Genomic DNA, 17645 nt, shown 5'->3' with positions numbered 1-17645 from the left:
TGCAAAGCCAAAAACAACTTTAGGCACTTAACCATGAAACTGTCAGGTCTCTATGTTTGAAGATAAAGCATCTATAAAGTAAACATTAACTTTGGAGGTTTTCTTTCTACATGCATATTCTATCATGAGAAGATGATAACTAAAAAATTACCAGGCAAGCTCAGCAGAGGCTTCCTATATCTTATTCCCCCTAACAAAGAGGCAAGATGTGCCTAGATTCCCTTCCTTTTCCTTACTGCCAGCTCTAGTGAAACAAACCTGACAGAAGGGATTGAAAATCAGACTGAAAATCTCTTCCCAAGGAAGCGACGAGTTCATTGCAATAAGGGAGCTTAAAGGACGAGGGGACCCCCTATACTAACCACATCCTATCCATATCAAGGCAAAAGCAGGCAGCAGCTCTTCCTCAAACCAACCCTCCCAAGAAAGCAAATGGAAGCTCTGCACAAGAAAGGAATGCAAAAGTGTAAACTTTATAATCTCTCTTAAATAAACTCCAAAACTGAATAACTATCGAACAAATTGAAAAAAACCAGGAAGGTGAAATTAAAAGAACAAATCAACATATTTCTCTGACCTGCAAATATTTAATTCAAGTACATTGTTCTTCCAAACAAGATGCCTCTGAGTGTTTTGATGGCTGCTCATAATCAAATGTGTCACTCACAAAATTACAGCGTTCGAGGAGGGAACTGGGAATGGTTTTTTGCTAGAAGTGTGTCACAAGCACGTCTTTTAGTTACCTCGGAATTGCACACGACTTCGCTTCATTCCTTTGCGCTGGCTGCATGCGGGTTACTTCATAGAAATATAGCTGCAGTAATCTGCTGGACAGTAAACAGTAATCAGTAAACACTATTTACTGAGCAGATGTTTGCCCCTGCTACTCCTTCAGTTTACCTATCCTCCATCTCTGTCTTCCACTCTCAACCCCCTTGCTCTCAGAAATTTTAGAGGGGGAAGTAAATAAATACAGGTAGAGAAACTGAAATCCCATAGCTGGCAAGGTTTTCCTCTCTGAATGGACAAATTCTTAACTCCATGCAGCTCCAGACATTGAAGGATTAGATCCTAACCAGGGAAAACACAGGAAAATGGTAATAAATATCGCATGGTAATCCACAGGAACTTTGGTCCCAGTGTGATTTTTCTACAGTCCTACAAAAAAACAGCATTACAATATCCATAATCTCAGCTCGTATATCAGAGCACTCTCTCCGTTCTCCTTGCCCTTCCTCCTTTCATGTAGTGCACTTCCTAAGAAAATGTACTTTTTCTGCAAAAGTGAAGTCACTGCTGTCCCATTCCAGACTGAAAGCAGCACAGCACTCTATGAAAACTACCACGGACCATTGCGCTGCACAGAGATACAGGTGAGGAGTGCAGGGTTTATGGCAGCACTGCTCTGGTAGGGGCTAATCTGAAATTCCTTCTGTCAAAAGAAGTCACAGTTTGCTGGAGAGAAAATATAAATAAATTGCATTCATGTGCCGTAAGAGCACTTCATGTCATAGTGGATTTTACAATATCTTAGTTCTCTTTCTATTCAGGAATATGTCTTTTTGGCAATAAATTCTGAAGATCCAAGAAGGTAAAACTTGCTTAGCCATGGGTCTTATTCACCCGATTAAAGTAAATTCCACAGCTACTGCTTCTTTCTCCTGTAACTTTTTTTTAAGCTCCTTCTCACTGACAACTAGCCACTGTCATGCACCACTATAGATACAAAAATCTTTTAAAATGTTAGCTTTTCACATGCTTAATTTTGTCCAATTCAGGTAAAATGTTTTGCAGCATAAAGTTCAGCAGAGCTGCCAGGTCATCTTTCTTAGTACAGATTTTCACATGCACAAATAAAAATTGAGGAACGACTGAAGGAAAAAACCCTGCACAAACAATTTTAAATGTTCCTTAGATAATGCAGTACCACAACAAATCTCCAAGGAAAGTTAAGCTGAGACTGCCATGAACACCAAATAAATTTGCACCACTGGGGATATTTAAGGTCCAATAAATCTTACTTTCCAGTGTTTCAAAACTCCAGAAGATAGTTTCGCGGCTCAAGACTCTGTCTGCCTACAAACTATCAACTCAGACCTGCCTTCAACTCAGAATATTTGCAAGAAATATTTTCAGAATATACTCATGTTTGCTGAACTACCAAATTATGAAAACATTTATTTAAAAAAAATAAACCCACAAATACACATATACATTCATAAAAACCAACCGAACAAGTTACTTTCTTCTTCTGTTTGTATGAAAATCTTCAAGAAAGTTGGTCAGAAATGCCCATATTTCCAATTCAAATTATTATTAATTTTTTTTTAGCTATCTTTTGTTGCAGTTAAAAATGTAAAGCCAACAACTAATTGTAAAAAAAAATAAAATGCAAAGCCATAAAATTCCTCACAGAAGAGCCAAGGGTTAACATCAACCTAAGAAAACATACATTATGCAGCTTATCTGATATTGTTAACAATACTAAGTGCTGAAAAAAAAAATCAGATGTTACAGAAAAACATTTTATGTACGACGCTGCAACCTTCTGCAGTTTGGTTATACCAAAAGCACAATTTATGGATTATGGAAGTCACCGCTTCCCCTGGCCTGACAAAAACACCCTGATGGCATGGCATGCAACCTGGTGAGGGCATTAGAGCCTGCTTCCATAGATATGTACCTGTCATACCAGACCTCCAGTCACTATCTCTACACTGCTGTTCTTCACTGCTATCTCTGCAAGCTTTTCAGAGAGGAGCTGGTGAGGACAAGATAAAAGCATGCCCGTGAAGCCAGTGAGTAGCAGCCAGGCTCAGAAGCAGGTGCGCTTCCTAAACCTGCTTTTAGTTTTCATTCCACTTTGGAAAATGAACTGTTTTCCAACCACAGTAATCACTTTTAAAGGTGACAAACCAACTGTGGTCCTGCTGAGGAGCAGCTTCATGCAGTGAGATACTCTCTGACCATCCGGAGTGAGGAACAGAAAAGGAAGGTGCTGCCTTACAAAATACTGTTATTGTGTCCTTAGTCCAGCGAACTGCCGTAAAGTACCAAACTCCAGCAAGTGTAACATGAAGCCCCAAAAATCACACTTCCCTCTCAGTAAGCTGCACTGGAATTAGATGTTGCCCAATGAGGACTGGATCTTAATCTAGATGAAGCTACAAGAAGTTTTGTCCCTTCCAAGCACGGGGGCAGATCAGGGCCATAATCAGAGGGATTAATCAATCTTTGGTTAATCTTTGGTAGTATCTAAGTTTCTGCCAGGTTGACAGACAAAGCAGGTTAGATTCACTTTTCTAAAAATCATTTGCCAAAACACCCTAAACATTAAAAAAAAAAAAAAAAAATCAAGTTATGCTAAGCTTTGTTTTTCTGCTAGCAAACCTCATGTCACAAACAACTGAAAGGCAGTGACGCAAAATGGATTCTTGCCTAGATTTGTAAATTTTTCCAGGAGTTGTAATATCCTGTATTTGATGACATCATGAAACGAGCAAGTAAAAGTTGGTTTTCAATTTGTTCTACTTTTCCCTCATTAGTGTCTGTGTCAGAAACAGAATAAGAACTCTCATTAAGTCACATTAAATTCTTTAAACTCATTAAGGGCTCAGAGAAAGAACAATACAAACACTGGTGTTTTTGTAAAAAATTATGCAACACAGATGGACTTCCATTTCCATGTATTTTTAGAATGGATGTATGTGCATAGGGCAGTATAAAAGAGTGATCTGCATGAGGGACGAACAGACAAAATAAGAGAGGCAGAGCACCTTATATATAACAGAATGACACCTAGAGAGCAATGAATTATGCACGATCACTTCTGACCTGATATTGATGAGGCACTTAATGCTTTGTATCCTGAGTTCCAGCAAAGCTGGAGTGAGTGCCGTATGCCACACTTCTTTTCAACAAAAGATTCTTTGGGACTTTCTACAGGGAAAAGACAACCTTGAGGGCCACACAGCCAGCAGCAATCAAATAGCAATCAAACCCTTTGTCCATGGACTACTTTGATTGCAGCTGCTGTAGGCTTACATACTATCTGATTGTAGGTGAAGATACATCTACTAGTCATGCATATGGACTTACACGTAAGATACAGGTGTGTGCAGAGTTTCAACAGTCTTGGAGAATATCTCTGGGTGTGCAAAGGGTGGGTATTTGTTGGAAGATTTATTGTAGCTGAATGACTCAGATATATGCTGTTGATAACTTCTGATCTTACCCCCCATAAGACTGGAAATATGAGCTCAATGCCACAAAATTATTTACATTCCTACAGTATGCTCAAACAACTATTACAGGATTAATTTAATCCATTACATTATTATTTTTTTCATGACAGACATAACATGCAAATAGGAGTTTAGTTCTAAAGAAAACTCAGGATCTGAGGAACGTAAAAGGAGACTAATTGGATGGCATAAATTTCAGATGTCGGTAGCAGGCCACAGAAAGAAAACAGTATATACAGTAGATGGGAGACATGAGTTACTGTTTCTTCCTTCCTACCATTGTAACAGCTGAAATGAGAGGTGGGATTTTTACTGAGGGCCCCCAAATTTCACTCCAGAGCTGAGTGCCTGGGCGGCATGGGCAGGCAGCCTCTGTTCAGCAGTTCTCCTCTCCCATTGCTCTAACAGAGGCAGATACTGTTTACCTGCAAGGCACATGGTAAGGCTAATCTATTTTCACAAGCTTTTCCCTCAGGTATTTGGGGCAAGGTTTAGCTTATTAATTGTGTGTGTGCGTGTGTGTCCATATCTATTTGTGCAGGAGGAAAAGGCTCAGCAATGATCAACATGTATTGCATTTTTGGTTTGTACTCTGTATCTGCAGCTGGCCAATGTCTGCTGAGATTATTTAAGACACCTAACACTGAGAACTCTAAATAGAAAAGCAAACTACTTTCAGGTTAGGAAACTGGAGTTATCTTTCATTAACTGAATTCATGAAGCAAAGTTTCACCTGCATAGTAAGTTTTTGATTATGCTCCACATCTCACGGCTTCTGCCTGAAGAGAGGCATGTGAGAAAGTCAAGGAGACTCATGTTGGAAACAATGAAACCCCTCACCTCCAAAGAAAATTGCTTCATCCTAACTCATTTCACTTTTATTAAACCACATTCTGAATAAAGGAATTTTAGGCACTACTTAACTTCAGGATCTACGTCAATCTTTTTTTAAATAACGTGAGATTTTGGTTTTTTAAAAAAATTCCCTGTACTGTCACTGGGATATCCAAAAGCAGTCTGCAAGGTATTTGGCTAGGCAGACCATGCCTTCCCCCCCCCCCCCCCCCTTTTTAATTAACTACTAGAAAAATTCCCTTTTTTTTTTTTTTTTTTTTCTGTGAACCACCAAGCTTTATGTTTGATTTTTTAAGTTTCAGTATGTACTTCAGACTGCAGACTTTGCAAAGTAGGTCAGGAATACCCAAAGGATACACATTTGAAGGCTACAGATAGCAGAACACACCATTTACGGCTTTGTATATACACATACATACACATTCTATATAATATAGGTAGATAGATTCAATGATTTAAACACACTACATCTATACTGTGTGCTTCAAGAACATTCAGATATTTACACTGTTAGATCACCACTCATTTTAGACACACTCTAGTGCCAGCTGCCAAAAAAAGGTACACAAATCAAAATATGTTACCTTTGTTCAAACAATACTGCCGTTCATTACATAATAGAAACTGTCATGCTTAATCTTCCAGGAACCAAGAACTCATACATTCTTGGATCAGAGGTGGCTTGAAGTGGTTGGAGGCAAAACTGAAGCACACTGTTTAAGTAAATCTTGCTGAGAAACTTAAGTGCATTGATGATTTTCAGCATCATCTTTTACGGACTTTTTTTCCCAGATCTATTCGTAAACTAAAAATGCTGGAATGCTTTCAAAATACAGAGATGAACACACCATCAATTTTTCTGTGACATTTTTACAATATCACATTATACATTCCCTTTTGAATTGTCAGCCTTGCTAAATGTAATGGGGGATCTGAAAAGGATGCTTGAGAATAGACACCACAATGAAGTAAAATGTACCTATAAAAATCACATGTTGACTTTGAAAATACACCAAAACCTAATTCTTCCTTGAGCGTTCTCAGTATTGTCCAAGTATCCCAACACCTACTGTGGGCACTAAGCTACAGGCCGTGATTTTCATTTTCCATTAGAGATGACAAAATTGCTAAAAGCAGCATTCAAAAATATGTCTACGGCATGACAAAGAGAAATACAGAAAAAAAAAAAAAGGTAAAAATGCCTTAAGTTCTTCAGAGTTGGACCCTTTTTAAATCATATTTTAACCTGGGAAATCGCTAAATTAAAAATACATACACCATACACTTCACTTATTGAGGAAAAACTCTTTTACAGCATTACTACTCCAGGGCTTCTTCAGATTTCTAAGTATTTTACAACTTCATCTTAAACAACAGGGATTGTATGGTATTCATCAGGCAGACACAATCTTACAGTCAGACAGACACAGACACACACAACTCTACAGAGGCCAATCCTGCAGCTTTTACTGAAACCAAAAGTCCCCCTGACGACAGTGAGTATTTTTCAAGAATGAGAATTGCAGGATCAGGCCCCGAAAGTGCTTATGAAGATGAGATGTTACTTCAACAGATTGAATGTTAGATTAAATATAAAGATTGAGGCAAGACAAGTCTGGGGTTTAAACCCTAGGGAGGATTGACATTTAAAGTGTTGCCACTGAATTATAGTTCTCCACGTTGGGTGGGGTAACCTCCTACTGGGTGGAGTGTCTCCCCTAAAGGAAGGGAAAACTGGCACAAGCCAACTCAGTCTTTGAACCATTTTCCTACTTGCCAACTTATGAAGTCGTCCTGACGTCAACTTCGTCAAGAAAGTCTATTGCCCAACTCCGTCTTTTACTGTAGAAAGTTTGCCTGTGCTCAAAATCCCAGCAGATGTAGAAAAGAAATTAAGAAAAAGAGACAGAAAACCCTGAACAAAATAAAGGAATGAGGAAAAAATGTGTTGACTGGATTTTACAGTTATTTTTTAAAATCCCTTTGCTGGGTTGTTTCTAATATCAAGTTAATAGAAATATTAGTAATAGATACAGATCACTCGAAACTATTACTAAACATATTCTAAAATCTCGTTTAGCTTTAAGACATGGGGTGGAGAACACACGAAGTGGACACTGAAAGATAAGATCTCTCGTGTGTCCTGCAATGGACAATCTTCCTAATCAGCGTCACTAACAGGTGTAAAACACACTCATACTAGGAAAGTAATATTCATTGAACAGGCATCAAATGTAAATTTAACATATTATTTCTCTCTGAATCAAAATACATTGTTTCGCTGAAAGAAGGAGTCAGGTGCTGGATAAGACAGAAGGAATGCTGGGGGAAATCAAATAAAAACAAAACACATAAGGATAAAGCATCTCAAAGTGCCCACAAGGGGAAAAAAAGTAAAAATCAGAAAACAGTTTAAGTTACCGTAACCTGAAATGCACCAGCCATCACAAAGAGCAATTGGAGAAATCCAGCAGGGCTCAGCAGGAAAGATTTTTAATAACAGATTGAAAAACAAGAATAAAAATAACTGCATCAACAGGGCCTTTCTTCCTCAGGCCACAAGCCCGTTTTTACTTGATATTTTTAAAAAGTGCAGTTTGGCCACTAAAACCAATCCAGAACATTATTAAAAGTTAAAAGCTACCAATTACTTCTGTCTGTTCTTTTAAAGCAAAGTTTGGCATTACGTCAGTTGGTTTAAAGAAAACAAGAAAGAGAGAGAAAGAAGGAGAGAAAGTTTCCTGCTTGTATAAATTAAACCACCAGGGAAGGTGTCTAGCCACTTGTAAAGCATTTATTACAGGTTTTTAAAGGGCTAGTAACATTTTAAAAATTAAATATTTTTAAATACATTTAAAGGAAAAGAGAAAAGATGATCTGAGCCTGGAAAGAAAGCAGACTTATAAGAAACTAGACATGCATCAACTGAAGCTAAGAAAGTAAAAATTACTATTAGGACTAAACTTTGCAATTCAAAATAACTCTTTTCAAGGCAGAAAATCTTATTGTAGCTGCTGTACTCACACACATCCCTTACGAGACGGAAACGTTCCACCGAACTTTATGGGATGAAACCAACTGGGCTTTGCAGAAACGTCCTGCAGAAGCGCCACCCGTGGCATCTACGTGACTTAATGAAGCATTTTCCTTCAATAGTTCTACTAAATCCCCATGCAGAGATCCCCAGCAGGAATAAGATTCCTTAGTTAATGCAGCAGGACCATATTAAAAATCACTGATAGAAGGATTGGCAAGTTCTGTTAAATTTTAGATGTATTTTTCACCGGTGGTGTTATTATAAAATTTTAAAGAACCGCTTTAAAGGTACTAGAAAATAAGAATCTAATAGCACAGAACATGAATAAAACATAATGGCTATAAGTTTCTTACACACAGCTGCGCCAGTTCACCTAAATCACAGTCTTCTAAACCCCGTGACGCCAAATCTGAGGCTCCTCTGACTCTGGACGACACGTCAAGTGGACTGGTGTTTGGTTTTGCAATGCTTTTGGTGTGTGACAAAATGTCCACTGGGGATTTAAATCGAGACTAGGGGAGTTATCCTCCCATTGCTCCGTGTTTCATTTGAGCTTTGGTCTGCATGACAAGAAGTCAGAGTAATATGCCAGCACTTCCCTCCCCTCCCTGTGCTCCTCTGCCCCAGCAGCGTTTCTTGTGTTCTGGGCACATATACAACTGGCGAAGGAGCTGCGTTCTGGAAGGCCCTTTATTGATTAGGTGCAAAATAACACCAAGGAGTGAATAATAAGCATAATCTGAAAAATGTAGTTGCAAGTCTTGCCCTTGTAAACATTTACTATTTAATGGTGTAATTGTACTTTAATCCTTCACATAATCCAATATAACTCATTGTGCTTTTCTTTTAATTAGCAAACACACTATCCAAAAAAAAAAAAAAAAAAAAAAAAAAAAGAGCGAAGCCCAGAAACCTTGTATATACCATAAAAACTGAAGCACAAAATAGTTTTAAAATAATCAAATATTTTCTCTTTGGATGCAGGCTTATCTTTTAAAGTCAAAAGAGAACTTCATTGGCACAGGGCAGGAAAAAGAACTCCATAATTCATGACAATACCAAGAAAAAAAGTTCTCCAGAAGGACTGGAAAGGGCACCTTTATTTATCTTCTGGACAGACAAAAATAATAGAACCTAGACCAGATATACTGTAATTAATGTATCCAAAGGTCAACAGGCAATGGTATTTATACAATAAATGGGTGCAGACTACTCTGGTTATAGTATTAATCACCAGTATTTGAAAATAGCATTGTTTTCTTACTAGGTAAGAACTTGAGAAAGTTTCAGAAACAAAAAAAAACCCCACTTTTCTTTTTTTTCCTCATACCTGCCTGCTATTCTTTTTAACCAATTAGTTTTTAACTCGTGAGGTATAATATTTGGGACAAATATATCCAAGTTTACAGTTGCCCAGGACTGCCAAAAACAGATCCAGGCTACCTCACTAGTTGTGCTGAGGAAACTAAATTAAGTAAGGTCAAACACCAACTGGAAAGTTGTCAGTTTACTGAATGAATAGCTTCATTTTACACACCAGTTAGAATACCTTAATCAGAACATATTTCTGTTCAAGGCCAATACTTTTACTACTAGACGGCAGTTTGTTCTACCTGAAACTGTATTAAAAATGTAATTTATTTCTACTATACTTTCACCTAACAAAAAGGGTTGTCAGATTCCCAGCCTATCACATTCAAAAATATTTAACCATAAACTTTCTCACAATGTTATATTTGGTGTTACCCACAAACCTTTATTAAAGCGATACTGCCAGTGTGGCTTCAGTTAAGATCTGAGAATGTTTCTATTAAGATTATTACATTAAAATATTGTCAAGAGTTTGTAAGAAACATAAATATTCATACACATACAGCCCCCCCAGCCTTGGAAAGAAAGTTCCACATAAAAAGAAAAATTTAAATACGTACCAAAAGTTGCCTGGTTGTAATTACATTTTGGGTTTTTTCCTAAATGTCTCTGCTAATTTTTTAACTCTTTCGCACTGTAATGTAAAATAGTTTTACTTCAAAGCAACTGCCTGATAAAGTGCTAAAAGAGGTAATTCGCACGAACAGAAAGTAATTAGTCATTGCTTGCACAATGCTTTGAAAATATAAAACCCAAGGTGTCAACTAGCATTAAAATATAATTTGATTGGAATACACAGATTTGACAAGAAACAATTCATGTCACAGACACTCAAGTCCACAGAAAAGAACTAGTACTTTGCTGTTATAAATGTACTATCACGATAGGTGGATAAGAGCATTCTTTACACTTAGCCAGACCATCCCTGATAATAGTGTGCACTGTGAAAGTTTACTACAAATGCTAGAGAAGACATTATGGAAAATAATCCTGCTAGGGATTCATCAAATGTTATTGAATTTACTCTCACTGATAAAAATGTAAGTCAACCCATAAAGCTACTATATAAATTATACTAAAAATGCATTAAAAACATGAAAGGGTAACCTGGCTGCATTGTGTCTGATGCCCAAAGAAGTCTCAGATCTCTGAAGTTGTCATTTACATTCTTTTCTTTTATTAACAGTGCTACAAATTAAAAAAAAAAAAAAAAAAAAAAAAAAAAGCCACACTCTCACAGGCACAGACTGCTCAGTGTTATTTGGAGTCTGTTTCAGAGGATCACAGGCAATACATGTAAACTTAAAAGCTGATGCAACTTTGCCCTTTACTTACTTTGTTGTGACTATGTATATGCAAAGTTTCAAACAGAGAAAGTTATTATATGCAACCAAAAAAAAAAAAAAAAAAAAAAGTGATAATCAGACAGAACAGGGTGGATTACGAACTGACTGTTTTTCTCATGTCTAATCTCCCTTGATTTTAAAAAGATGAAGCAGACTTCTGTTGTCACAGTCTGAGGATAAGCTTGTATACTGATGCACTACTGAACTGCAGAATCACTGACTCTGTGGCAAACCTCAGGCAGGCATACATTATTCAAGAGGAAAAAAGAAAAATACTTTTTTTTCACCTTTACAGAGAAAGGTTCCACTTGTTTGGTTTGACATATTATTAACAGACTTTCATTCAGTGGTTAAAACAGAAAGAAAAAAATCTTTCAAAGTGTTGATATCATTTCCAGACAGTCTTGTCAGCATCACAATTTACAGGAAATAGTTGATGTTCTCAAACAAACTGTGTGTTTACTCACAGACCCAGATTACTTAAAAAAAAAAAAAATACCCTTCACTCTTTTGGAGTTTTGTTTTTTTTAATGTCATTCTGGTGGAATATCTGAGAGAGCTGTCTAAACCTAACACACGGATTGTGAACATGAGGCAAACCCAGACTGCATTTCAGAAGATTACTGTAACTTTTATTCTCATTTTGTCCACGTCAGGAACTGGCTCCTGCCACTTACTTTTCTTTGCTGCCCCTTGCATTTTTAACTCTGGCAATCTTCTCTAAATGTTCAACTTTTACTAAAACCAACAGGAAAGTAACATGATGCCACCAACATCCATAGGATTCGGTTGCGTAGTTGAAGACAACAGCCCAAATGATAAAAAAGTTTGATGGGTTCTTGAGAGACTTTACTGAACTCAATTAAATATAACCTGAGACGCATTAAATTCTTGTCCGTTTCCATCAACATTCAAAATGTACCGCGTACTGTAAAAGCAGCGAAGGCAGCACAGTCTGCAGAACAGCTTACATTTTCTTTACTAGATAATCTTTCCCCCTCGCAAGGGACGTGTCGCCTTGGTCCCAAAGGGTGCTGGGGTGACCCGTCTCCTGCTCTGCCAGGCAAGGTGCTCGCACGGGCAACGAACAAGTGATGGAGGGGAGACGTCTCTCTAGCTTATCACTTAGTTATAGCCAGCTGAGTCAGTGCACTGGAGAAGTCTGCCATTTGCAGATACAAAACACAACCGGTCGTGGAAAAAAAAGATAAAGAAGACTAGCGGGCCCCACTAGAACCCGCGTAGGAGTGCCGGGGTGTCTGAGCGCCGTGATTTGCAGCAGGGAGGCAGATAAACAAAGCCCCCGAAATGTCAAGCCCCCCCCCCCCGGGGAGCCGCTCGCGTCCCGGGGCAGCGCAGCGGCCGCAGCCCCCGGGCCAGACCCTGCGCGGCCCCGGACCTGCGATCTCCCTGCCCCGGCCGCGGAGCGCCCACCGCCGCGAAGCCACTCCAGCCCCGGCCTCGCCTCCATTCATTCCTCCCTTCGGGAAGCCACACGCGGGCGGCTGCAGCGGGGGCAGCCCCCACCGCAGCCCCCGGGCCGGGGGGCGGGGAGGTGAGACGCTCCACGAAGTTGTGGCAAGCAGAGAGCCGGGCGCGGGCACACAGCGCTGGCAGTGGGGCTTCGCCTTTAAGAGGGAAAAGTTTAACGTGTCTCTGCCTCTGATTTGGGGGAAAAAAAGAAAAAAAGAAAAATAAATAAAAAAATCACCACCACCACTATGTCGCCTGTTACCCCGGTGTGACCGGGAGGAATCCAAATCCCTCCTGCCGGAGCAGCACCGCTTCGCACTCGGCCTCTCCCGGTGTGTCCCAGGGAAAGGAGAGAAAAAATAGAAAGGGGAAAAAAAATTCAAAGGGGAGAAAAAGGGAAAAAAAAAAAAAAAAAAGTTTTTCCCAAACTTACTACTCTTCATGATGGTGTCTCTGTGCCCCGCTTGTCATGATCCCCATTAAAACTTCCAGCAGCGGCAGGAGCGGCAGGACTGTGCGACTGCAGCCCATCGGATGCGAACCCTCTGTGCTCGTCTTCTACTTCCACCCCCCGCGTCTCCCTTCCCCTCCCCCCGAGCGCCCCGGTGCCGGGGAACCGGCGACCGCGGAGATAAGGCGCGGAGCGGCGCGTAGGGGAGGGCAGAGCAAGCCGCACCAGCCCGCGGCCGCCGCCGCTCCCCTCCCCGCCTCCGCGCCGGGGGGCTGCTCCCCCTGCCCGCCGCCGCCGCTGAACTTGACCCTCCCGACTCCAGCGGGGCTACCGCCGTTTTGAAGTCGCCAATTTCCAGCCATCACACATGGCTTTGACCCTCCGGCGGGGGGAATGGGGGGTGCGGGGGGGGATGCACCGAGAGAAGCCTGTGAAATCCGAGCAGCCCCCGTTGCCTGACATTACGCTCACCCACCCTCCGCTTTTGTTGTTATTGTTGTTATTGTTGTTTTTATTTTGGGGGGGGGTTAAATTTTGGGGGGAGGGGGTGCACCCCCGCTGCCCCCCCCCCCCGGGCGCACGCCACGCTGCCGCGGGCGCCGCGCCCCCGCCCCGCGCGCGGCCCCCCCGCGCCCGCCGCCGCCGCGCCGCCCCCGCCCGGCCCGCCGGCCGCGGCGCTCTCCCCGCCGCCCCCGCCCGCGCCCCCCCGCGCTTACCTGTTGATTAACCGGCAGCAACAGCCCCGGCAGCCTGGAAGATGGTGGAACCGCGGCGCGAGCCATGAACCGTCTCCTGCTGCCGGCGGAGTTGGACGCGGATTATGTGGCGGTGGCCGGGGAGTGGGGTGGGGGGGGGGGCTGGGGGGCCGCGGCGCCGCTGCCTCCCCCCTCGGCCCCGCTCGGCGGGGAGGGGGCGACGGGCCCGCCGGCGGGCGGTGCGGTGCGGCGCGGGGGCGGGGGCGCGGCGGGCCGGGGGGCGCGGGCCGGGGCACGGCGCGGCGGCCCCGCCGGCAGCGAGGCGGCGGCCTGGGAGCGCGGGGCGGCCGGCGCGTTATCGGGACTGTTATCGCTTGTCAGGACCTCCGTCTCCCCGCATTACGTCAGTTTCAAGACACCAACACTATTAATATCAAAGGAGCCTTCGCGGAGGAAAGCGCCACCCCAGACGGAGCGCCCTTAAAGAGACAGTGCAGGCGGCCCCGCCGCGCGGCCCGCGCCGCCCCCCGCCGCCGCCTCCGCCCGCCGCCGGGCCACGGGCGGCGCGGGCCAGGCCCGCCGAGCGGAGGGGGCGCGTCGCCCCGCGGCCGCGGGCACTTGGGCTGAGTCGGAGCAGGGATAGCCGCAGGCCACAGGCGCGCCCCCAGCGCGGCCCGCGGGAGGCGGCGGCCGTGCCCGCGGCTGTCACTGGGACCCGCGGCTGCCCTGCGGGATTGGAAAAGGTGGCGGCGGGGATAAAAGGCGCGACCCACGCGCCCCGGTAGCTGCCCCCCTCGGGAGACCTCAGCCCTGCTCGGGGTCTCCCCCAGATTCAGTATCACCTCTCTGTCCTGTGCCCCGCGTATGTGTGCGGGTGCTGAGGCGGGTGGGCAGACAGTTCCCAGGTTGAGCGAGGAACAGTTCCGTTACCGCCGGCGCTTTGATACCGGTCACAGGTCAGTCCCGAGCTGATCCGAGAAAACCCTCACAGCTTTCCTTCCTTGTGCAGAACTTTTTCAATTCGAAATACTCCTATATCCCCCATGCTACGAACTGCCAGAAGTCTGCGTGTCAATGTAAAAACTCTCTCCAAAGAGAAGCAGTACATAAAAGGTTCCTATGAAAGGGTTTTAAAATCCCAAATATAGTAGGCGTTAAGAACTATGTAAACATTTGTTGGGTATTTGGACACAATTTTTCTGCAGTTAGGTGACTTTATATGGTGTGCTTTTCCTCCCATGCAAGTTGTTTTAAGCTGATTTCACATTCAAATAGATGCATTCTTCTTGCTTGCAACTACTAACACATTATTCGAGGAAGAAGTTGGAAAATAGTTAAATGATTACAGTTTGAGAGTTGAAGCTACTTCCCCCCAAATATTTGAAATTGCATAACTTTTTCCTTACAATTTTACTCTCAAATAAATGGTGAAGTGTAAAGTAACAAAACTTCAGAGATACGTGGGGATGCAAATTGAAACCGTATTGTAAAAATTAAGGCATTCTCGGCCCTTGCTCCAAACTTAAATATTCTTCATACATGTTTAATATTATCCACTGAAAGATTTGTAAAGTAATTGCTTGTGTAAATCACCCATGAACACGTTTCCCCCTTAAGTTCTTTTGTAGGGTTGTCTGATAAAGCACTTTATGAATAGAAGTAATTCACATACAAGAGGTGAACTTGTCATGTTGAAAATGGAAGGTTGCATGATTAGCACGCACAGTAGGATCCCTGACACAGGGAAAGGGGTACTCACTGATTATGTGTGGTACTCCCTCTATACCCATCCACAGAAAATGAGTTCGGAGCAGCAGAGAGATATATGGAATGCTAAGGAAAGTAATACCAAATGTTAGAGTCTGCCTCGATTCTTTAGTACCTCATGCTTGGTAGCACCTCACTCATATGCAAACAACCTTTCCTGACTTCATAAATTTACTTTTTCACAAGCTGCAAATGCCATGGCTGAACCACAGTCAAAGAGACAAGCCACTTCCATAAACTTTAGTGAATACAGAACTCCGAAAAGCAAGTATTTTTATCACATCCATTCAAACGTGGGTTTCTCAGCAATTTTTATTTTACTGTTTTTACTGAGCATGTCAGCCCCAAGTGACTGTTCGCTTGGCATATGTCTTGCATAGGATGAGTTAAAATAGGTAGGTATTTTGTCTGATGATTTGGCTGAGCATCTTACCAGCAAGTGGAAAATATTTAAACAAGAGTTATTTCCCTTCACTTCTCTGCTCTAGTGAGACTTATTAATATCTTTTTATTTTAAACCAGGAAATTATGCCCCCCACACCTTAAATCCCAGCCAGTTCTTATGTATGGCTGTAGCTTTCCCAGATTTTATTCACATTATGACAAACTGTGAAGACTGATAACAGCAAAAACACAGATTTCAACATGTGCAAAGCTTGATAACAAACCCACCTTTTTTCACCTGTAGAGCAGTATTACAGAGGTGTGTTTTTAAAGGACATGAGTATCTCTGTGCCTGCACTTTTAAAGTGAAACCACAAAGCCTTTCATAGGCAACGATGAGAAGGACACAACATGTCTTCATAGTTTCAAGTGGACAACCCTGAAGAAATAATCTATCTCTCAGAAAAAGTTTGTTACCGTATCTTTCTTAGAAATGCTTTCATGATACATTCGGTAATTCAAGTTAAAGCAGATCAAGAAAATGTCAATATGAATCTGTTTATATTCACCACAAAGAACTGTAGAGAACTTAACAAAGGCAAAAAATATTTTATAGATTTTTTCAGGCAAATTATTTATTTATGAAATAATTTACAAAGAAAATTTTTACCTCATGGCTTAGATACATTGCATATGCTTATGATTGACACAATATGTTCAGGCTCAAAGACTCCCCCCGCCCCCCCTCCCCCTTTTTTTTTTTTTTTTTTTAATTCTAGCAGGACTATTTCAAAAAAGCCAACTAATTCATGAAGTCATATAATAATTGTTTGACAGTTGTTTCCAATATAGGAAAATAAGTTATGTATATTGTTTTCATTCAAATATTTGTTGATTTGTTGTTAGAATGCTTTGACATTGACATGGCAAAAATTGCATTAGGAGAAATATTGTAGATTTATTTTCATTTATTATCTTCTGCTGTCAAACTTTTCGAAAACCACTTAAAGGAAGTTTTATTTCACTTTGTTCAAAATTCATAGTCTGCATGAAAGTAGGTTGTTTTTGAAAAGACAAGTTCAGCTTTCTCTAGTAGATAAGAGCTGAGGAAATGAAGGAAAAGCAGCAAAGTGAGAAGAGGCAGAGAAAGTGCTACTTTCACTGAGAGGCATGAACAAAGTAACTTCTAAGTAATCCTACAGGTTTTTGGGTTTTTTTTTTACAGTCAGGCACATTGAGGGAGAATACAGAGGCCAGTCACAGTTGCTTCTTGAAGGAAAACAGTACAACAGTCATTGTTTATCAAGATGACATAACATGCCATTTTTGCCTTTATTGTTTAATGCAGTTTCTCTTGTAGTTTACTCAGCGTAGATACAAAGAGGGATTAACAGTAAAGCATAAGCATACTTGTTTTACAATTTCAGCCTTTTAGTGCATAACTTACTGAAAGTACTAGGGCCTATAATCACAATGATTTTACCTGATGGAACATGCATTTCAGAAATATAATCCAACTGTTTACCCTAACACGTCATAAATTGCAATTCTCCACAAAAACCTCAGAGATTGACATTTGTTGTTCTTAAATGCCTGCTGCTTTAGCACACATAATCAAGAAAGTATTTCTGTATTATTCTCCCTCTGGTTGGTAGCATATTACTTGAGTTCTGAAGACAGTTCTCTTATACTGTCTTCAAAAATGAACATTTTGAGAAGCACTAAGTTATGAGTCTGAAGCACTCCAGTGTGAGATTCTTGGGATCATAAACACAGCAACTTGCAGAATTTCTGCAGACACACTTATTTTATTTGCAGAACTTTTGTCACATGAAATTGTCGGGAAACTTTTGTTCCCTGTCTTACACCCTGCACAGAGTCAAGTTTCTAAACTTCAAGTTGTGCGCCAAAGGCTAAAAACTACCACTGATTTTCAAAGAAATGGGACTGGGGACCCTAACGATGTGGTTGAAACATCTTTGAAAAGAGATTATGCGTTGTGATAGACAGGGCAGCGCTGAG

The 17645-nt window shown here is 41.6% G+C and overlaps 1 protein-coding gene across 5 annotated transcripts in view; it reads right to left on the bottom strand.

The window, feature by feature from the left end:
- The window catches only part of TRPS1 (transcriptional repressor GATA binding 1), a 209300-nt gene extending 195715 nt beyond the window's left edge, over positions 1–13585 (bottom strand). For 4 of the 5 annotated variants that reach the window (XM_040062488.2, XM_058420496.1, XM_058420497.1 and 1 more), the window contains exon 1: positions 12760–12888. The gene's annotated coding sequence lies outside the window, so the exon portion shown is untranslated. Of the gene's footprint in view, positions 1–12759; positions 12889–13493 lie in introns of those variants that run through there. The other variant, XM_040062478.2, reaches the window with a different exon arrangement.
- Positions 13586–17645: the final 4060 nt, after the last annotated feature.

The sequence above is a fragment of the Hirundo rustica genome, chromosome 1 (assembly GCF_015227805.2).
Source record: "Hirundo rustica isolate bHirRus1 chromosome 1, bHirRus1.pri.v3, whole genome shotgun sequence".
Taxonomy (NCBI): Eukaryota; Metazoa; Chordata; class Aves; order Passeriformes; family Hirundinidae; genus Hirundo; species Hirundo rustica.
The sequence above is the reverse complement of the archived record's forward strand: the minus strand, read 5'-3'. Positions and strand labels throughout refer to the sequence as shown.